Below are 23,771 nucleotides of genomic sequence, written 5' to 3' on the forward strand. Positions count from 1 at the left end.
ATTTGGGGGCTGGTGGATGATATCCAGAAGATACCATTAACAGCAATTCATTGAGAGCTAGAGATGCATTTTGAAAAGAATTATACTAGGCTCTTGGGTTGTTTAATAATCCAGTTAATGAAAGGAGGGAATAATATGAACACATTGGAGAATTATTTACATTTCCTGTTGATTGGACACAAAACATTGTCATTGACAAGGATAATGTAAAACTAATAATATGCCACCAGAGCAAATACAGCTAATTTGTTAATGGCTATTGAAAAGTCCAAGAATTTTTTTTTTTTTTTTTAAGGATTTTATTTATTTATTTGACAGAGAGAGACACAGCGAGAGAGGGAACACAAGCAGGGGGAGTGGGAGAGGGAGAAGCAGGCTCCCCGCAGAGCAGGGAGCCCGATGCGGGACTCGATCCCAGGACTGTGGGATCATGACCTGAGCTGAAGGCAGTCGCTTAACCAACTGAGCCACCCAGGCGCCCAAGTCCAAGAATTTTTAAGATCAGCCACTGCACAGGGAATCTTGAAGAGCCTTGCATTCCTACAAATCATATATGAAAGGCACTTGATAGTTTCCCCCAAACTGGTAACAATTCTAAGCACAATATAAGATGTTACAATAATAAATGGTGGAACTGAATGAAACCTTAGTAAAATCAACAAAAAAACCAAAGTTTGGTCGCCTTTGCTGGAGAAGGGACTGAATTTTATTTTCTCTGTAGAAAATATTACAATTTTATTGTCATACAAAGAGATAAAGCAGGTACAAACAAAAATAGCAAAGTGTTACAGAGGCAAGCCTGTTAATTAATAAAAATATATAATTTTTCTAGGTCTTCTGAAGTTCTTGACAATTACCAGTATTTCAAAATTTGTCCATTGTCATCTATTTGCCTGTCATTCCAAATGAAGAGTCACTTTTCAACCAAAGTTTACATTTGTATTTTGTATTCTTTTTCTTAAAGAAGGACTTCAAAAGCGTAGAAGATTCAAGTCCCGCTAAAGGTGGATATGTCCCCGATAATTGGAATGACTTGAAAGTCTAGGTGCCGCACATGGGATGTTTCCCAGCATGTTAATATTTTGACATTTTCAAAATAAAATGAAAAAGGGTCTTTTCACAATAAAAGGGAAAGCTTTAGGAATATGTGAAGGAGTTCAGAAAAAAACTAAAAATAGACACACCTTCCTTTGGTGTGAAAGTGGCTGGTTTTGTGTCATCCAGAACCCACTACATTTTCCCAAGTGAAGTTACCTGGGGAGGCTGTAAGTGCAGATGGAAAAGCTGAAAACAGGGACGCCTGGGTGGCTCAGTCAGTTAAGTGTCTGCCTTCAGCTCAGGGCATGATCTCAGGGTCCTGGGATCGAGCCCCGCGTCGGGCTCCTTGCTCAGCAGGGAGTCTGCTTCTCCCTCTGCCTCTGCCCCTCTCCCTGCTTGTGCTCTCTCCCTCTCTCTCTCCGACAAATAAAATCTTGGAAAAAAGCTGAAGACAGTCCTACCTGTGTCACAACCCTCCCCCCAGCCCCCTCCAAAAAAAAAAAAAATTAAGAAGAGGATTGATGAAGATGGTTACCCTTGGATCATATTTTGATGAAATTGGTCTCTCTTAGAATATAGTGTTACCTAGGGCTGGCATCGCAAAGGCGAGAACGAAGGCCAGAATATAAAGGAAGAATGAGGTTCTAAGTGCACGCACCCCAGGGTTCCTGAGGACAGTTAACTGGGCTAGAATTGTGTTAATATCACTATTGTTTGGGATAGGGCACTTGTTAAATAATGCGTCATAGCTTTTGAGCCATTTGCCCCACTCCCATTTTCCCCATAAACCTTATTATTTTCAGTGCATGATTATGTTGAATGTGAGCTTTCTTCAGGACCCATTTATGACAATAAAGCAGAAACACCTGTATTTATCCCTTGCCTATTTGTAAAAGATTTGGAGTAGCTTCTGAGATAAACAGGATGTAAAGCAAAAACAGGGCTTAAAAGAGGAGCAGTCATCTGACGGGAGCAGAGCATACAAGTGTTATAAACAACAAATACAAGAAAATGGCAAAAAATTGTCCCCAAAGGAAGAAGTACGGATAAATAAAACTGGGCACTGCTTTGACTTTTCCTGGCACCCATGATTGAAAGGAAAAAATGCATCTTAATGGCGTTTTCATTTTGGGATGAAATGGGTCACAGGAATTCAAAAGTTGAGACCATTTGAAGAAAATATTTCAACACTGTGTGGGGCTCAGAGTAAGTGCTCACAAGATGTGGGTGGAAGAAATACGGGCTCTGCAGTCAGATGACCTGGTTTTCATCCAAGGTGATAACAAGCTCATCTACTTGTTAGCGTTCTGACCTTGAACATGTTATTTACCTCTTTAAACTTTGCTTCATTGGTGACAGGGGGATAATAATAGCAACTATCTCAGAAGCAGAGAGTAAGTACCTAATGATGTTATATTTTTATATTACTATTTTACAGAAGCTGTGGAAATGTAGCTAAGATGTATAGATGATTATATACCGCTTTAGGAAAATAAAGAACATAACATTGGATTATTATCTAAGGAAAGCATTTTGGTGGACACTTTGCTTTCTGGCTAAAGGTCCAGTGCTTAACAATTAACCGATGGAAACAATGTCTCTCCATGGCAGATGCTAGGAGAGGTCTCTTGTCTGAATGCCTTGAAATCTGGTCCACATACCACTTTTCATGACTGACAAAAATAGATGTTGCATGCGAGATTCTGGCCCTGAGGTTGACTGCACGTAGTCTGTGGTTGGGACGCGGCTGGATCGCCAGGGCCTGTGATTGGAGGCTGGCGGGTCGTTAGCGAAGGTCCCTGCTCACTATGCCAGCTCACCAGAGAAGTACCTGACTTGCCCACCTCTCCTTCCCCCTGTGACCAAGGCCACTGCACTTGGGTTCAGGAGACTCCTTGGGCTTGCGCAACCTGGTTAAATCTGCCCACTCCTCCACATAGATAATAATCAGGCTCTCCAAGTTTTGAGTTACTGTGCAGCAGGGGATAGCAGGTGCCAGACAGGAGAGTGCTCCCCTGTGAGCCACTGGACCCCCAGCACTTTGAGCTTTGGGTGTCACCTGCACATTATGGCGACGGTGTGGTGAGCAGCTCGTCTGCTCCCACATGCTGTGGAGCCGGGGAGGCGAGAGCGGGTTGCTGGTATCACAGAGCCATTCAAGGGCTGTGACTGTTGTTGCTATCTCTGTAAAAATGGACTGGCTCTTGCTTTTTAGACTGAAGGAGGGGAGCGAAACCCACCCGATTTTATGTCTGTTTTATATCAGCTTTCAACCTTAAACAACTATATTCAGTGCTCTGTGGGTTAGCGTGAAATGCTGAAAGAAGCTCATTACAGAGTTTAATTATCATGGTATTTCGTAAAAGGTGAAAGAGGAGTCTGGCTGGGAGAATCCTGCCCTCTGAGTGCCGATGGTGCTGGTTTGGATTTCAGTAACCACTAGAAGGTGCATTTTGCATTTCTTGCAGATGTAACTTTGCAAGAGAGGAAATGGGGAAGGGGCAGGGAGGAAAAAAAAAAACAAAAACCATGCCACCGATCTGTTTTCTTTTTTGAAATTGTAAATTACATAAAAAAAAAAAGAAATTGAAACATGAATAGACAAAGACTTTATTTATTGCCAGGAGAGACCCATTAGCATGCTGCATTGTGTTTCCATGGCATTGTGGAGACATAAACAGAAAACACGGACTAATGCATTCAGTTAGGCACAGATTTTAAAGTCTAATGTGCAATCTAAATATATATCACATGTACTCTTGCTATTTATTTATCTATTGTATATCCAGCAGTGAAGGGGGAGACTGCCTAACTAATGGGAGGCTGTGATCCGTTTGTAAATGTGCCTGCACGTTCAAGCCTCTATTTGTGGTGTGTGTCTATGGCTTCTCTGTGCTCTTTGTTACCTTGCAATGCGTCTTACCACCTTTGCCTCTTCTTGACTAGAGGCAGCAAACGCAAATGCCTTAATTCACTTCACCTTCCAGTCAGGTAACCTACTGGAGGGAAGTGACTTGGGATAAGTGTATATGAATCACTGTGAGTGATGAGGACGTGGCAAATTGGAGAGCCCATGCTCTCTTGACAAGCGACAATTCTCGACAAGCATAAACGTAGGTTTATTTCATAAGATCTGACAAATTTTCAAGAGAATCCGTAAATCTGCATTTTTACCAATGAGCAAATTTTTGACGAGAATCTGTAAATCTGCATTGTTATCTGAAATCTCCTGATTAAAGAAATTAGCATATTTGTTGGCCAAATGCAACAGAGCAGGAAGAGTACAGGGGCTGCCAGTTTATGACATCTGATTTGTGATAATAACTTCACTGTTGTTTTTTAAAGGCAGAGAGCCTTCCCTCCTCCCGTGATGCAATTTGCACATTGCAATAATGCAATTGAGTCAATGTCAGAGCATAGCCCAGAATCCACGGCTTTGATGCCTGGTTTAGTGCTCTTTCCTCATCATCTTGGGTGATTCTTTAGAAATTTCAGCTGGCTCTTCCTCAGAAGCATCAAGAAGAAAGGAATAGAAAAGCACAAATCCAAGGTAGAGAATAATGTGACCCTGTTCCAAAGAGCCCCTCCTCAGTGAGAGAACAACGGATCAGAACAGAACAAGAGTGAATAATTTCATTCTCTTGGAGATCATGTTTACAAATAGGATGGATGCCACTCCACGAAGAATTCATATCAAGCCAGTTAATCATAGAATCAGAAAGTAGGCTCGGGGAATGCTGCTTATGATTGTTACTAGTCTGCATGAAATCAGTTGGTATCATTTGGGTGATACCCATTCCTTAATTTCAGGGATTCTCCACCACTCCTGTATGGGGTGCCTGTCTTTACAAAGTGTTAAGGAATAGCGTGAGAGGGACACCTATATTCTATGCTGTATTATAAGTGAATATGGCATATCTTCACCTTTTTCCCTAAACGCAGTAGATTTTTTTTTTTTTTTTTTAGGACAGTGTGTTTTGACTCAGACTAGCTGTGAAATATAGTGTAAGTCTTCAAAGACTGGAAACAAACAAGAAATCAAAAATATTCTGGAGATGATAGATTTAGTCTATCTCTAAAAATGACTTGTTGGAAAAATACCTAAATGAATGAAATACTTAGCTTGAAGAATATCAAGAGCCTTCTATTGTATTGATATATAACTGATATATAATGAATGACTTATATTTTCATTCTCTTGTACTTGGTTTACCTGAAATTTTGCAACCATGATGGGAATCACGGTTTCGGGCCACCTCCCTTTGTTTCATTGCCTTTTGCTTTTCATGGGCTCCTCCTCCCACTCTGGTTGGGACCCACCTTTCCTTCTTAGGTATTTTCTTGTTCTTTTTATTCTCAGAGGCCCATTAAGTAGGAAACACCCTATTACAGCTGCAAAGTGAGTGTGCTTCTTACTCACCCCCTGGCCTGTCACAAAGAGGGTCAGCTTTTCTGCGAAGACGATCCCCTTGCTACCCGTATCACAGTGTGCTCAGATTACCTGCCAAGTGCTTGCTGTATAAATTATAGCTGCCTGGTGGGAGCTTTAATTCACATGCTTGATGTTTTAAAAAAAAATATTTTCAGGGTTGAACTCCATAAATCCAAGTTTTTTGACTGGGTTATGTCTGCTCTCATTTTTCCTTTTCTTCTTCTTGTGTTCAGAATTAAATCTTCTTTTGTGGGAAAGGGGAGAAGACACAGGAACTCCATGAGAAAGAATATTGTGTTTGATGAATCTCAATTAATAAACGCTGAGTTAGCATAGATTGGAAAATAACATATTATAGGCTGGTACTTCTTTATTCCGATGAGCCAGCCCTTCTAAACCTTTCAAATCATGAGGGCAGCTTTGGCCCTCAAGATTGCCTTTTTATTTTGCACTTTCAAATGATGTGCGCACTGGCGTGTATGAGCTGTTGGCGTACCACAGGTTAGTTGCAGCCCACCTCAGGATGTGTCATCATTGAGAAACTGAAAATATGATAGGTGTTTGCTTGGTGTCTCATTTTAAGTCTGGCAGAATCTTGATTCTTTCACCAAATTTTCTTGCCTTGTCTTTTCTCGTAGCACCTAAGCACAGATGGAACTTCCGGATTAAATAACTGCCATCCTGGGCATTGACGGAGGGGAAGTTGATCAACAGAACTGACAGTTGAGGACTGACCCAGACAGCATGAAAATGCCCCAACAGGCCTAGAGCCATGCTTGCAATTGGATTGGGGAACAAAATTTTGCTAATAAGTAGTTTTGAGGAGAGGACAAAAGAGACAATCACTGTGAGATTGGAAGATTAGTGAAGTGAGATTAGAACTAGATACTTCGGTGATCGTGGTTGTGATGTCACTAAATGCACTGTTTTAAATTTCTTTGGAGAGAGTCTCAGAGCTGAAGATCCTTTCTTTGCTGCTGGATGAGATATATAAATTAGAGGTCAAAAGGTTAAGCAGATGAGAACTAGTTCTGCATAACAGAGGGAGGAAGCAGTTGAGGTTTCTAAGAGAATGGAAGGGCAGGGAAGTACCAAAGGGATCTGGGGAATGGGAAGACAACTGGTGAGGCTGGACCAGGCTCAGTGAAAGGTCAAGGAAGAGACAGCTGAATGGCTAGGAGAAACCTAACTGATTTCTGATATGTCTGAATGGAATTTTCTAGACTTCATTCTCAGCAATGTGATGTAGAGCCTTTCATTTGCCATGTCTTTGGTAATTCTCCATCGTTCTTGTGTGGATTATTTTTGCAACCTGTGAGGGGGTGCTGAGATCGGCATTAAGGTCAAAGGCAGGAGTCCAGTCTCTGAGCAGGATGAAGCCAACCTGGACTGAGGGGATAGTAGTAGTACCAGTCTCAACCCCAACAGCGATGACCATGATGGAGATAGTTGTAGGAGTTATTCACTGAAGGTCTACTGCATCCCAGATACCTCACATACATTATCCTTTTAATTTAATTTGCACCACAACCCTGCAACTATGGGCTCCCTGTTCTTATAACTCTCTCCTCCCAGCCCTCTGCATTGTTCTGAATCCTTCACAGAGCCCCAGGAGAAAGTGAATCCTTGTTCCCAAGCTCTGGGTTGCTTATTTTTGACATTTCCTTCTAAGCAATGATAGTGGCACAGACTTGACACTAGAACATAAATTTATTACCCAACGCTGACTAAACACTGTCAGTTGAAGTAGTTACAGGTAAATGGCATATAAAGCTCTCTCCTGGATGCATAGACTCAGGTTAACCTCTTTATAGATACTGCATTTTCTTCCCTTTTATAAAATCCACAGACTTCTCCCCAGGTTCTTTCCCAGGTGACGTTAAGTAGACTCTGGTGCCACCCCTAATTATGGCTTATTTTATTTCATGTGGTGCCTCATTATAATGCAATTATCAGACATCAGAAGCATCTTGCCAGGGCACCTGGGTATTGGAGTATGCTTGCTACAGATTAAACCAAGAACATGTACTTGACTGGATCTCATCTGTCTTTGCTCTTGGTTACTCTCCCTCTGGATATAAAAGAATGAGAACTATCCCTATGCTTTCCTGTTTTCTCTTCTTATTTTGTCTTTTTCTCTGCCCCCTCCCTCCTACCATCGTGACCCCCAAGGACATGCTGCCCTGCGAAGTTTCTCATGAATAATCTCCTTTCCTCCCCAACCATAGATTCTGTTCTGATCGATACTTTACTGTGATTCAATGATATGAAGAGGTAATATCATTCCCTGTTTTACAGATGAGATTTAGGAAGGTAAAGTAAGCCATTCAAGGTCACACAGCTAGGAAGAGATAGAACTAGAATTCCAGCCTGGGTCTTTTTGGCTCCCAAGAACAGCATCTTTCTTTTCCATTCTGGCTTTCTCTCCTGGCAGCCCTCTCCATCCACCAGGGGCATAGGCTGGACGATTTGGGGGCATGAATTGAGCAAGCATTTAGTATCATGAAGGTTTGCAATATCCTTTTATGTTTTTTCTCAGAACTGCTTTTTTTTGGGAAACTTTTTTTTTAATTAAAAATATAAAATTACCATTAGGTTTAAGTTAATTCTAGTATAAGTTGCAGTGATACTAAATTTTTGAAATAATGTTTACATTATTAACTATTTTAAGTGAGAATTCAGGGGCAACACACTTCACATGCATCTCTCCAAGGTTCAAGTGCAAACTTTCCCCACCAAACTCATTGCAGAAGAGGAAGAAAAGGAAGTCTTGCTTAACAAGAGAAGCATGTAAAATACCTCCAGCACAGGAAACACCTTTTATTTTACTCGAAGAATAGCTCCAAAACATCAAGCATTAAAAAACAACAGTGACAATAAATCTTTACAAATGCATTTCTTCCCACATTGACAATTGTTGAGAATATACTTTGCTCCATTACACTGTGTTATCATAGACAGTGTAAACGATGTTAAAGTATACCCGTGTGCCTCCATCCCAGGAACCACAGGAGGCTGCCTTTGCCACGTGGTATCTGCTTGTTTTCCTACCTACCGTGTTGCAGTGGGATTTTTTTTTTTCTTTATGATCCACTGGATGAAAAAAATCTCGTTTTTAAAACAACTTTTTGGGGGCGCCTGGGTGGCTCAGACGGTTAAGCGACTGCCTTCGGCTCAGGTCATGATCCCGGAGTCCCGGGATCGAGTCCCGCATCGGGCTCCCTGCTCGGCAGGGAGCCTGCTTCTCCCTCCGCTTCTCTCTCTCTCTCTGTCTCTCATGAATAAATAAATAAAATCTTTAAAAAAAAAAATAAAACAACTTTTTGTTCTGAAAATGTTCAAGCATACCCAAGTGTAGAGAATTTTATAATTAACCCTCCTGTATCCACTTCACCTCAACAATGATTAACTTTCACGGCCCGTCCCGTTCCTTCTATCACTGTTGCTCCCTATGGGTTTTTCTTTTGGGGGGGGTGGTGAGGAGAGGGGTGTTAAAAGAGAATATAAAGCCAACTCCAACATATTATTGCATGTAAATCTGAGTCTCATTTTAAGTATCTCTAAATCTAAATTCCAATTTTTTCAAATTGTTTTTATGCGTAGTAGACATGCAAGTTATTTTTCTTCCCCATTCTAAGAAATGATGGAGAGCCCTGCAGATGCATTGAGGATGCTATTGGCTCTTTTGTGTTCTTTCTCTCTCCCCCAGACGTCAGTAGAAGTCCCATTTGTGAAGGAGGTGGACCACAAGTGGGTAGTGACTGATGGCCCGGCCGTGTGCTGGCTATTCTTCCTAACACTGGACTCTTCTCGGTCATCTTCCCCAGTGCCCAGTAGGGAGCTAGTTCCCAGACAAAGGAGTATGTGATGATAATGGGTTGAAGTTGTTTCTGTGAAACTCATGAATTTTTCCATGTAATTTGAATACAGATTGGGCTGCCAGGGACATGGTTCACTGAGAAACACTTTTGTGCTGAGTCTCGGCATTGTGTCCTCAAAAGCTTGTCTCATGGAGATGTGAGGGAGGAAAATAGGAACAGAAAAATCCAACTTTGTCTTGCAGACCTGGCTTCCGTGACTCCACTTGGCCTCACAGCTCTGGAGTCAGGGTAGAGAGAAAGGCATTTTACACTTAGGGTTTCAGCAACCTTGACTGTTGGCCACATCGGCTGGCTCTGCACCCAACGGCGGTTGCTGGGTGGAGCTGTGGCCTCGTTTAGCTAGATCTGTTTACGTGTTTGTTCCTCTCAGTGTCTCATTATTCAAAGAAGATATTTAGGAGATTAGGGCCTGGACAGAAATGAACACCCATAGCCGACATTCGGAACACACTTCTTGATGATTCATTCATTCCTCTATTCACTGTGTGATTCTAGGTCTCATTCAGCATCATGGGGATGCTGTAATAAAAAAGACAGTCTTAATCCACATGGAGTTTAATGCCATAATGGAGGAGACAGATGATGAGTATGCAAACAAATAAATAGCGATAGTTGTGTTAAGTCATATGGAGCAAATGAAAGAGGTGCTCAGGTAACACCTGACTGGAGAGCAGAGGGTGGCTACTTTAGATCCGAGGGGATCCATCAGTCAGGAGTGCAGGGTCATGGCTACTCACAGTGTGGTCTGGGAGCATCAGCACTATCTAGAAACTTCTTAGAGATCCAAATTTCCAAAGATCTACTAGAAATTTGATCTAAAGATGCTTGATCTACTGAATAATTATCTCTGGGGAAGGGTGCTCCAGGTGATTTTTATGCACATAAATTTTGAGAAGCACTGGGCTAGGGTATGCAGATCCAAAACCCAGACCTAAAAGCAGATTCCTGTTGCATGCCCAATATGGGTCAGCCGGGGGCTCTGCTGCTCCTGGCCTTTCAGGGGTCCAGGCTGCCGCTCTTACCACTCAGACATGACTGGTTGTTATAAGGAGCATGAGAAAGCTCTCCGGTGTGCACACACGCGCATGCATATATGTGTCTTGCAGTTAGATGCTCCCATCAGGAGGTGACACGTACCACTTTTTGTGCACAACCAGTTGGCAAGCACTGGGCCAATGGTGGCATCCAATCCCAAGGGGCCCAGGAAGGACAGGCCTACCTTGTGTCCAGCGGAGCAGCACCACAGGGGAGCAGGAAAAGCTGGCCTGAGGTGACATCACGAGAGTTGACTTGATGGATGAGCAGGAGCCGGTCCTGTGAAAAACATTCCAGAAGCAGGTAACAGCAAGGACAAAGGCCATGGGTCGGAAATAAGTAACTGTCTGCTCTTTGCTAATATTCAGAGATGAGAAAGAAGTGGAAGTAAAAGGTAGTTGATGCTGGAGCCCAAGGAAGCAGTGCCTTATTTCTGTACTATTACTAATGACCACAGAGGCTAATACCAAAAATAACATTTCATACCTTTGAGTCATCTGTGTTCCAGGTCCAGCCCTACATGGTCTCCTTTGAGACCAGGGTGATTTAGGAAAGTGGTACCTCATGGTAGAAAATGCTTGGACCTTGGTTCCAGTCCTTGCTTTACCACTTGGGCAATTCATTTAAACTCTTTGAAACTCAGTTGCTTTTTCATCTATAAATTGGGGGTTAGAATACCTTCCTTGCAGGGTTATTACACAGATGTGAGATAAAGAATCTAAGGGGCTTTTCTGTGACAAACTGTGGCATTCATGCCTAATAGTAGACACAAAAGATGCTACTCTTTGTGTCTAACAGTAGCCACAAAAGATACTAAATAATGTTACTGATTTAGAGTGGAACAGAATCACTGAATCTTGGGAATTGAAAGGGCTCTTTGAAGTCTCTTAGTCCATTATCCTATCCACTGCAGAAATCCCCAGAAACTTCCTGGCAGTTGGTCTTATAATCATGCTCGAAATTCTAGTGACAAAAACTCCTCTCTTTTTGAGAAAGTACTTTTCAATCCAGAATTGCATTTTCAGAGGGCCAGTTCATTGACATGGTTAATTTATGCTCGAGGAAAAATGTGTTCTGTGGTCAAAGAAGTTTGCAAAGTTCTGGGTTCCACAAATTAATACACATTTCTTTATTATGCACAACATTTTAGGGCCCTTTGTATTTTCATGAATAATTGTGATTTTTCCAAAAAATTGCTACGTTATGCAGTGTTTTCCAAGTAAGACTTAGGGGACTAGTGTTTTGAGAAACATAAATGTTGATATAAATATTAAACATCTCTTCTTTACATGGCAGAAAATTCTAATAACTTGAAACTCTTCCTCTTATCTCTGTTCTCTGGAACAGCAGAAATAAGTTTGTACTGCTTTCCACAAACAGATTGCATGGAATCAATGTATGCCTCAGACACGTGGTCTGACAGGAAGTGAACTACACCTGGATGGTTGTTGCGGCGTACAAAACCTTTCAGTACCAGAGTCTTTGACCCCTGTCGTGCATATAAATTGGTTATCCCCAAACCAGAAAATGGGACAAATATCCCTTTCTGATAGTTCTAATTCAAACGCCGAAGAATGTGTTTATCTAAAGGACAAAAGGGAGATTTTGTGTCTTCCTTTCTGAGTGCTTTTGATGCCTCTTTTCATTCTACCACCCTTAATGCAGCCAATATAACTTCAGAGTTCAAGATGCACAAGGCAGGAAAGTGAAGGGATTGACCAAGACCACCAAGGGATTCTGTGTGTCACCTCCCAGAATAGAAGGCGAAGGTGTCTGGCTCCTGTGGTCTCTGCCTGTGGGCACACAGCATCTCCTAAGAGGTCATTTGATGCTGGGCGAGGAAAATGAACTGGCGACAGAATGACAAGGTTTCAGTGATACCCTTTCTCTCCTATGACATCTTTGTGATGAGATCTTCCGATGTCTCCAAATCCACATTAGTTATGTAAGGCAATGAGAAATTGCTTCTGTCATCAAAAGCATAGGGCAATTCTAGATCTACTCGGAGCATTTTGAGTAGTGAGTAATCCTTTTGTAAAAAACACATTTACTCTTCTACCTTAGCTTTGCAAAAGATGAGGAGTTATGAATGTAATGCAAAGGACTCTGGAATGGGAATCAGGACACCTGAACTCCAGCCCTAGCCATGCCATTAATAAACTCTGTGTGCCTGGATAAGACGTTACCTTCTCCTGAATCAGAATCTTTATCCTTAAAGCAAGTAGGTTAAAACAAATCATCTCTCAATTTTAATCCTACCTCTACAGCACTATAGCCATGTTAAAAACCTTTATTTTCAATGAAAGGAATTCCTTTTAGTTCCCAAAAGCAGATAAATAAGAAATGAGTTTATTAGTTTATTTAAATCAACTTAAATCTGAGCTCTCATTTGGCCAAAGTGAAGTTCAATCTCAGACATTTTTGGCATTGGCACTTCCTCCACAGAGATTTGGTTAATATTTTCATGTCTTACTCAGTGCTAGAACATCAGCAAACCCTTAGGTCATCAGTTATAGGACCACACTGGCCCACATTGAGATGCTACTGTGCCCATGGGCACACTGCTCCTGGATCATGCTGAAGGCATAGATCTTTATGCTGGAGCTAAGAGTTTATGTCTAAAATCCTTCTTCCTTAGTGGGTAATGAAGCCATTTCCTTGGCCACTTTCCAGAAGCTACCATAGAGCGTCTCTGCTGTCATGGGACCTCCAGATTTTTGTCTTTTTTGACAAACTGAGGGAATAAAATTCATTTTTCTAGTATTCCCCAAAGGTATTCTTATTTCTCTCCACTCTCCCCAGACGTTTATCCACAAGATAAACAGTCTTGAATCTAATTTTATATTTTGCAAAAGATAGGAAGACCTTTTGTCTTCAAGTAGCTACTCCTTTATATAGAAAAAAAAAAATCCCCAAATCAAGGAAATACTAAGTGCCTGGCTATCTGCTTAAAACATAAGAGAGATAATAAATAAATAAAATCTAAAAAAACAAAAACCAAAAAACATAAGAGAGAAAAAACATGGGGAGACATACATAAGTTAACATTTCAATAAGTTATACTGACCAGGTGGTAACACAGACAACTTTATAATCTATGATGGAGAAAGATACAATTTTCGAAACACTTTTTTATTCCACAAATAGCATACTTTTAGTAGAGAATGCTTAAAATCAGATAAGCAAAAATGAAATTATGTATTTAATCCATTTATGATCCAGCCTCTTATTCTATTTTTAATATTTTGGTATATGTACTTTCACACTTTCTCTATGCATGTGTACTATTGCTGTTATTAAATGTAGCTAACATTTATTGTTTGTTTGCTAAGACATAAGAGGCATGAGGAAAATCTAATTCATGATTAATACAGAGCCCCAGACTTTGAATAATGAAATCTTTTAAGTAGCTAATATTTCTTAAGGATTTATCATATCCCTTTGTCAACCCTTATGCAAAACCCTTTAAGTGCATCTTTTTATTTAATCTTCGTATCACAGCGTGAGATTATCATTCATGGTAGATACTGATGGTCATTTAGAAAGTCTTCATCTTGCTTCCCCACTTCTTAACAAAAGTTCAGTGTTTTTTGTTTTTGTTTTTGTTTTTTTCTTTTTTTTTTTTAAGATTTTATTTATTTATTTGACAGAGAGAGACACAGCGAGAGAGGGAACACAAGCAGGGGGAGTGGGAGAGGGAGAAGCAGGCTCCCCGCAGAGCAGGGAGCCCGATGCGGGACTCGATCCCAGGACCCTGCGATCATGACCTGAGCCGAAGGCAGTCGCTTAACCGACTGAGCCACCCAGGCGCCCTTGTTTTTGTTTTTTTCCCCAATAGTCCATTCTTCTCCTTTTTAACCTATCCCACCTCTAACTTTTGGGATGGGCCTACTTGGATATAGGAGTGATTCCATTTCAACAGGTAGTGATTCATTCAGCCAATCAGTTACTCAGTTCTGGACAAGGAGACATGGAGAGTTGGCTGGATATTTTTGGAAATGATTCCATGATCATAAGCAAAGAAGAGGCTATTTTTTATTTTTCTTTTAGATATAGCTGAGTATGATGTCATGTCTCTTACTGTTTGATCTATTTTGAATTAGTGTTTCTGTTTCTCGGGGCTACAAGCATCCTGACTAATACAGTGTTGTTATCTCATTTCTACAGATGATGAAATTGAAGTTCTGCTATTGCCCAAGTTAGTAAGACAGACTCCATCTTGGTTTTATCTGAGTCCAGAATCTCCACTCATACGCTTGAAATTTTTTTTACTTATAAGTCACTGGTATTTCTTTTTTGGTAAACCCACTGTTCGTGTCCTTTGGAAAGGCACAAGTTTAAGTCCGATATATATTTTGTTTTCTATAATTTCAATTAAGACACTTGTGGAAAGCTTCTGACAAAGTTCTTATACTTATTTTTAGGGATGCTGCTTTTATTTCTAAATTAACCTCACCATTGATGTTTGTTATTTTTGTTGCTCTAACTCTACAAGGTTGCATTTCAGTATTAGTCCAACACATTCTAAAACTTGATGAGGGCACTTGGGTGGCTCAGTCAGTTAAGTGTCTGCCCCCGGCTCAGGTCATGATTCCGGTGTCCTAGGATAGAGTCCTGCATCGGGCTCCCTGCTCAGCGGGGAGTCAGCTTCTCCCTCTCCCTCTGCCTCCCCCCTCTGCTCCTGCTCTCTCTCTCTCTCTAAAAAAATAAATAAAATATTAAAAAAAAAAACCCCAAAACATGATGAACCGGTTATAACTTATTATTTAAAATAAATCATCTGGCAAAGCAGTCCTTTTATTTGGACATCTCAGAGTATCATTCTTTCAGCACTTTGACTCATGGTGACTTATTTTTCCTGCCACCTATCAATTTGTAAGTTTCTTGAATGCAGAGGCTGTATATCCTTATATTTAAGGATATATTTAAGCTAGGTAAATAGAAATTTGGTCCATTTATGGGAGGTATGGGCAATATACCTGCATTTACTGAGTATTAAATAATTGTAGGTTAATAGACATATTCTAGGGGTGTATAAATGATACATAACCATCAAATACCTATAGGTTAGATTGTATTATCTTCATTTCACAGCACAGTTGAGAAAAAGTTCATGGGTGATAATTACCATTCATTCATTCTTCAGTTAGCAAATATATATATTTTTAAATTTTTTATTGTTATGTTAATCACCACACATTACATCATTAGTTTTTGATGTAGTGTTCCATGACTCATTGTTTGTGCACAACACCCAGTGCTCCATGCAGAACGTGCCCTCTTTAATACCCATCACCAGGCTAACCCATCCTCCCACTCTATTCCCCTCTAGAACCCTCACTTTGTTTTTCAGAGTCCATCGTCTCTCATGGTTCATCTCGCCCTCCGATTTCCCCCTCTTCATTCTTTCCCTCCTGCTATCTTCTTTTTTTTTTTTCTTAACATATATTGCATTATTTGTTTCAGAGGTACAGATCTGTGATTCAACAGTCTTGCACAATTCACAGCGCTCACCATAGCACATACCCTCCCCAGTGTCTATCACCCAGCCACCCCATCCCTCCCACACCCCCCCACTCCAGCAATCCTCAGTTTGTTTCCTGAGATTAATAATTCCTCATATCAGTGAGGTCATATGATACATGTCTTTCTCTGATTGACTTATTTCGCTCAGTTCTGTCCACGTCGTTGCAAATGGCAAGATCTCATTCCTTTTGATGGCTGCATAATATTCCATTGTATATATATACCACATCTTCTTTATCCATTCATCTGTTGATGGACATCTTAGCTCTTTCCACAGTTTGGCTGTTGTGGACATTGCTGCTATAAACATCGGGGTGCATGTACCCCTTCGGATCCCTACATTTGTATCTTTGGGGTAAATACCCAGTAGTGCAATTCAGTTAGCAGATATTTCTTAAGCACAGCCAACCTGTCAGACATTCTCATGGTTTTCACAATACCGTGGTGAACAAGTTATGGTTCCTGTCTCCAATAATTTTATAGTTAAAGGACAAAGACAAAGAAGTTAAAGGACAAAGACAAAGAAGTTATTATAGAATGAGATCAAGAGGGAAGCCCAGGGAATTATGGGAGCAAGAAAGAGGCATATCTAACTAAAATGTGGTAATTAGGGAGAGTTTCTTTAAGGAAGCAGGATTGGATTTGAATCCTAAAGAGAAAGTAAGAGCTGGCCAGGTAAATCTAGACTTAGATTGCTCTAAGTTTGGTCTAGGGGGACTAGCTAAGACTTGAAGGGAGAAGCCTCCCATATACAAGTCTCTGAGGCATATTGTGAGTATGACATATTCAATGATGTTAGAGAATGGGGTTTGATGGGGATGGTGAGAGATGAGGCTAGAACAGGAAGTCTGATTTTTGAATTACCTTAATTGATGTGTTAAGAAAGTTGAATTTTGCCCTCTAAGAATTGGGGAGCCATTTGGGGCCCTTGGGTAGAGGAATGGTTTATTTCTATTTTGGAAAGGCCAGAGAATGGTTTAGAGGAGGGTATGGTAAAGCTTTTCTGTCAAGGACCACATAGTAAATAATTTCAGCTTTGTGGGTCATGGTATCCCTCTTGTTTGTTAGCATTGTCCCAAAGCAGCAATAGACAGTACATTCGTGTGCAGATGATTGAATATGGCTGTATTCCAATAAACTTTATTTACAAAACCAGGCAGGGGGGCAGATTTGGCCAGTAGGCTGTTCTTCACTGAACCCTGGTTTAGAAACAAGTGAAAATCAGGAGCTAGGAAGTTGTTATGGTAATCCAACCAAGGTCTGAAAGAGATAACGCAAGTAGAAAGAAGTAGGCAGATTTACAAGATACAAGGAAATAGTTTCACTAGAACTTACAGATTGATTTGATCTGTGCATAGAAGGAGGGGTAAAAATGATTCTTAGAGGACTTGTATAGACCTTGGTGTAGATGATTATGCTTCATCTGAAAACAGCTGGCTGAGAGAGTGAGGTGGGAAAAAAGTTCTATTTAGATAAATTGAGGATAAAATATGTGTCAACATTCAGGTAAAGATTTCAGTGGGCAGTTGGACATAGTAAATTTAGGTACTCAAGGGAACAGTCTAGGCTAGCCACAAGGATTTGATCATCATTGACATATTTGAAGTATAACTGAAGAGAAGAGTGGGAGAAATCTTCCAGGAAGAGGGAGAAGAAGAGCAGAAGACTGGGAATGGCACCGCAGGGGACCATGATACCTCAGGTACAGGCAGAAGAAGTGGTTTCCCTGAAGAGAGCTGAAGAGGAGTCCCAGAGAGGTATGTAGGAACCAGAAGAAGTGTCATCATGGAAGACAAAGGAATAGATCAAGGCAAAGACAAAAATATCTAATACTGTGTCTATTCATTTTTGGCTGATGACTTTGGATGAAACACTGTCAGAGGAGTGATGGGGAGTAAAACCTATTTGTAGTGAACTGAGGAGTATGGTTCAGGGTATTGACATCTCTTTTGAGAAATATAATTGTGAAATGGAGAAAATAAATAGATGGGGGTATGTGTGATGTGTTTTAATAATGATGGGATAGATTGGAGGATATTTACTTTTCTGATGGGAAAATACTTGAGAGAAAGTATTGAAGATGCATAAAAGGAAGGTAGTTGATGGAGGAAGTTCTCAGAAGAAGTGAACAGAAATTGGTTCCAGGGCCTAGGTTGCACACTTACCATCGGCAGGAGGAAGGTCACAGCTTCTTCCATTAGGGCATGGAAGCAGGAAACAGGAGATGTACATATTTTAGTGAGTTAATAGGTAGGGGGTTGGGCAGGAAGCTAAGAGAAGTCTCTTTAAGAAGTTTGAGGCAGGGTGTTTGCTAAGAGGGAGGGTTTTTTGTTTCGTTTTGGTTTGGTTTGTTTGGTTTTTGTGTGTGTGTGTGTGTTTGGAAGCTTCAAAGATATGGAGAAGATTGAAAGATTCCCCTCTTTGGAAAGCTCACAAGGAAAATAAAATGTTTTTGGCAGGTCTTCAGCTCATACATGGTAAATCTGGTAATGGAATTCTTATCTCCATAAGTCTAGAACCACCATTTTGTCCATTATACCATGCTGGCAGGAAGAACTTATGAAGTTTTATGTTTATGTGGAGCTAACTAGTTCCCAGACATATCTATTTCTGAGGTTTTGGTCCTTTGCTCTAGTTTTTCTTACATAACATTTGTAAGAAATGAAGCACTAATGGAGTCTTGTTTTAAAATACTGTGTACATAGTGACTTCCATATATCACTTTGTGCTGTGAGGACAACAGACTGGATGGGGAACCTTTTTTTTTTTTTTTTTTTTTTAGTTTTTTTGAGAGCGAGAGCATGCATGAGGAGAGGGAGAGGGACAAGCAGACTCCCCGATGGGCAGGGAGCCCTCCAATGTGGGTCTCGATCCCAAGACCCTGGGATCATGACCTGAGCAGAAGGAAGATGCTTAACCCACTGAGCCACCCGGGTGCCCCTCAATGGCGAAACACTTTAACATGTACTTTGCCATCCCTAAGTAAACAGCCTACTAAGGCATTGCTCCAAGTTTAAGTATAGAGGATAGCAGAAAAAAAAAAACCTCCACAAAAGCAAAAATAAATCATAAAGAATCAAACCAGGGATAAATGAAAAAATTTCAAGCAAAAAATCGCAGCAATTATCAGGGCCTTCCCACAATGTCGTCCTTTCTTTGCAGATTTTAGGGTCATGAAAATGTCTCTTCTATGCTCTCCAGTCCTCAGAACAGAGAGTGAGAAACGGGTTGAAAAATTTACTTGCTTGTTGAAAGTTTCTCGCTATTTATGGTCCATCTCTTTCTTCTGGCTCCATAAAGTAGTTATTTATTAGTGAATTTGAAGAAGTCCAGTGTAAACTCACAGGTCAGTGGTATATCCACACAGATCAGGTGATGAGAGTAGTCTCCCTTAGGTAGCTGACCTATGGATGAAAAAACTATGGAGAAAGCTTTTTTGCCATTTTATGATAGGGTATATTAATATGTCTAATTTTGTAAGATCCTCTCTCTCATTATCCCAAAGAACACGGCTTGTTCTTATAAACTGGTTGGGTCCTTGTACATCCACAGGAGAGAACTATCAGAGGAAGGATGAACAAGTTGAATTAGAATGGATATTATAATTTACTTTTTTGAGGGGTCTATAAATGACAGAGCATTTCACCAAGCATTTATCAGTGTGCATAAACTCAGTTATTTTGGACTACCCAATTACGTGCTACATTAATATTTTATGTGCGGCACACTACATTTCACTGTGTCACTAAAATTAAATTTGACTACTGCAAACGCTGGCAGCAAACCAAGTTGTGTAAAACGTCGTTATAGTATCATCCACTCAGATGTCTACCCTGTTCTAATCATCTGTGGTTCAAAGCAACAGAAGGCTGTGTTTCTTCCAATAATAATTTGATAACTCAGATAATCTTTCAGATATGAAGGTTCAACCAGTCCTCAAACTGGAGGTTAATGTCCCCCTTCCTTTAGGATGCTGTCACTAGAGTAATGCTGCCTTCAGTTGTGAGAGCCATGATTGGCTATGGGGAATGAGCCAGCGTCCAGCCTCCTCTCATCGATCTGCCACACATCCTAGAGAAGCCACCCCAGTTTAGGCTGAGAACTGCAGCTTGGGAAACTAATGATATTGTGATATATTTTGTAAGGCATTTCCTATATGAGTAAAGGCTTCTTATATATGTACATATATGAATTTATCTAAGACTGCTAAGGACTAAAAACAATCAACCAAGTCATAAACTCTTCTTCCTATCTTAATTCTTATTGCCCAGTACTTTGTAAGAGATTCAGTCTTGTTTGCAGTTTTTAGTGTCCATAAATAAATTTTTCAGTCTCCCAAGTTTTGCTTTTCATTTCTTTTTTTTTTTTTAAGATTTTATTTATTTGCGAGAGAGAGAATGAGAGACAGAGAGCATGAGAGGGAGAAGGGTCAGAGGGAGAAGCAGACTCCCTGCTGAGCAGGGAGCCTGATGTGGGACTCGATCCCGGGACTCCAGGATCATGACCTGAGCTGAAGGCAGTCGCTTAACCAACTGAGCCACCCAGGCGCCCTTGCTTTTCACTTCTTGAAGCCAGTTAAAGGCATGTGTTTGAATGTGGACACATCTGTTACAGACTTTTTTTTTTTTTTTAAACTTTCATGTGTTAAGCCTTAGACCAAAGGGACAATTTACCAAGTATGAAATTAATCTTTTTCCTGGGAATGTTTTCTTAGGTATTGTTTTCATCTATGGTACATGTTACTTTAATTGATCTTTATTTCTTTTACTCAATATTCATTTAAGGAATTAATGATTGGAAATTACTTCTCTCCCTTAGTTGACTTGTATATGTTAAAGATATGGCTCTGGAGGACATTTTTACTTTAGCGAGGTGCAAGTATTTTTCTTAAACTTCATTTAAGCTTAAAAAAATACTAAGTTTTAAGTTACAAATTATTCAAAACAAAAAATACAGAAAATCATGTAATGAACTTCTGTGTACTCACCACTGAGATTAAACAGAAGGTGATTATTTTTAATATTTACTTCAGAAGGGATATCTAGGATCTGAACCATATAATGAACTTGATCAGTGAATGATGACAGCTTTATTTCTTTTCAGTTGCTATATTTTATTTCTTTTTGTCATGTCATTGAGCTGGCTAGTATCTTCTATATGATGTTGAATAGAAATCTGCTTTTTTAAAAAGAGTGATTCAGATGTTTTATTATTAGGTTTGCTGTCGAGTTTAAGGTGATTCATTTTACCAGATTAAGGATGTTTCTTCCTCTTTCTGATGCTCCAAATATTCCCTTCTCCCCTTCCCCTGCCCCAAGGAAGAAGTGTTGAATTTTATCACATATTTTGTATTCTTCCAGAGATGGAGCAGTTATTATGATGTTTTTTGTTGACTTTATCTTTTTAGAGCAGTTTTAGGTTTATAGCAAATTTGAGGGGAAGGTATAAAGATTTCCTACGTATTCTCTATTCCCACATAGGCACAGCCTCCCCATTATCAACATCCCCAACCAGCGTGGTACTATTTGTTACAAGATGAGCTTACACTGACACATCATAAACACTCAAAGTACATAGTTTCATGTTGGTGTAGATTCCATGGGTTTGGACAAATGTATAATGACATACATCTATCATTATAGCATCATACAGAGTATTTTCATTGCCCTGAAAATCCTCGGAGCTCCACATATTCATCGTTCCCCTGCTCCTCCAACTCTTGGCAACAGATGATTTTTTTTTTTTTACTGTCTCCATAGTTTTGCCTTTCCCAAAACGTCATGTATTTGGAATCATACAGTATGTAGCCTTTTCAGATTGGCTTCTTTCACTTAGTAATATGCACTTAAATTTCCTCTATGTCTTTTTCTGACTTGATAGCTCATTTCCTTTTCAGTGTGGAATGATATTCCATTGCCTGGATGTACCACAGTTAATGCATCCCTTCCCCTGCTGAGGGGCATTTTGGTTGCCTCCAAGTTTTGGCAATTATGAGTAAAGCTGCTATAAACATTTATGTGGAAGTTTTTATGTGGACATAAGTTTTTATCTCCTTTGGGTAAATACCAAGGAGCGTGATTGCTGGATCATATGGTAAGAGGTTTTCTCGTTTTGAAAGAAAGACCATTGTCTTCCAAAGTGGCAAAGTACCATTTTGCATTCCCGCCAGCACTGAGTGAGAGCTTCTGTCGCTCCACATCCTTGCCAATGTCTGGTGTTGTCAGTGTCCTGGATTTTGGCCATTCTTATGTTGGTGTTGGTGATCCAGAAGGTTTTAGGAACCTCATTGCTAGTCTCGTTAGTATTTGGACCTGAGTCACATCTCTTGATCTCTAAATAGTTTTGCTCTACTTTTAACATGTAGCCTGAGTGCTTTTTACTGAAATTCTTAATCTTTACAGAAATGCTAAACTGATTTCTGTCATTCCTCAGTGTCAGAACAGACATTTTTGCATTTGAATCTTTACATGTTTAATCAGTTGAAACTCAGAACATTCTTATCACTTTTAAATCAGCTTTAGCCCAGGAAAGTAACTTAGCAAAGTAAAATAAAATGAAATAAATAAGTAAAATGTGTGAATACATGAGATTCGTGGGCGGTGGAAAGAGCTGTATTTGTACTCAAAGTACTAGTGCCTTTCAAAATTGATTTAGCAGCAAATTGTATCTTCAAACAAAATATAACCAGAATGCCAACGTCAAAAATAGATAAAACAGCATCTTGTATTGATGGCTTCATGGGGGGCAGAGTGAGACGGGGACCTGGGTTCTTTTTTAATAGATAACCCCCACATTTTTAGCCTTCTTGGCTCTGAGAGGTCTCTTGGATGTCACAAAGCATTGTCTCTGAGGCACTTTTCTAAGATAATTATATATGTTTTTTGACAAATATTACAGATTTTGTACATTTATATCAGCATTGCTTTTAAAATTTGAGAATTTACACATTTCTAACAGTACATTTTTATAGTTCAAAACAATATAAATAAGCAAGAAGTGAAAATAACTTAGAATTTCTCTTTCCACTGACTAATAATAATAACTAGACTTTTGTACCTACTTAAGGAAATCACCATAGGAAGCTATATTTTTATTCCAATCATAGTAACATTGCTCAAAATATATTTGGATTACTCATTGAATCCATTTAGGAACCATTATAGAAAACAGGTATCAATAGATTAAAGTAATTAACTTGTTTTGAACTCAAATGGAATTACCATCACTGGATGGATCCTTTGACTCTTTGGAAGAAATCAAAGCAAACATCAAAAGAATGAAAATTTGCCACCATTACAGCTAATCAAAACAAAAGGAATTACAAATGCCAAATGTAGTTCCAAAAGAGAAGTTTTTAATATGATATGACTAGGGACAATCGTAGCATCATTAGAATAAATGCATAACCTCCTTTATGGTGATTTCCTTGAAGAGTTCTGTGTTCCTGTGGCTGTCTGAGTTGTGATATGCTTGTTCAAGAAGAGTCATGCCTGGTAGGTTCAGAACAGACTGCAGGGTAGGGAGGATGGAGAGTGAGCAAGAAGGAAAGGATTTCCTTGTTGGGTCAGGCTGGTGAATCCTGTTACAACCTATAGGGCAAGGAAGGTCAAGAGTGGCCACTGTGACTTAGTGGCTGAGATTGCAAAATGAAATCAGTGTGTGGGCCTAAGTGGAAAAAGGAATCTGAGGGACAGGTGCAAAAGAGAGCAAGTTAATTTTATAAAACATGATTTTTAAATCATTGAAAGGAAATTTGATGAAGGGCTAGAAGTGTGGTTGACATAAGAAAGTCGCTTTGGTGTACAGTACAAAACATTCCAGATTTGAATTAGCAGCCATGGATTTAGTTCCTTCCTCCA

Source organism: Neomonachus schauinslandi, chromosome 13 (genome assembly GCF_002201575.2).
Source record: "Neomonachus schauinslandi chromosome 13, ASM220157v2, whole genome shotgun sequence".
In the NCBI taxonomy this organism is placed as follows: Eukaryota; Metazoa; Chordata; class Mammalia; order Carnivora; family Phocidae; genus Neomonachus; species Neomonachus schauinslandi.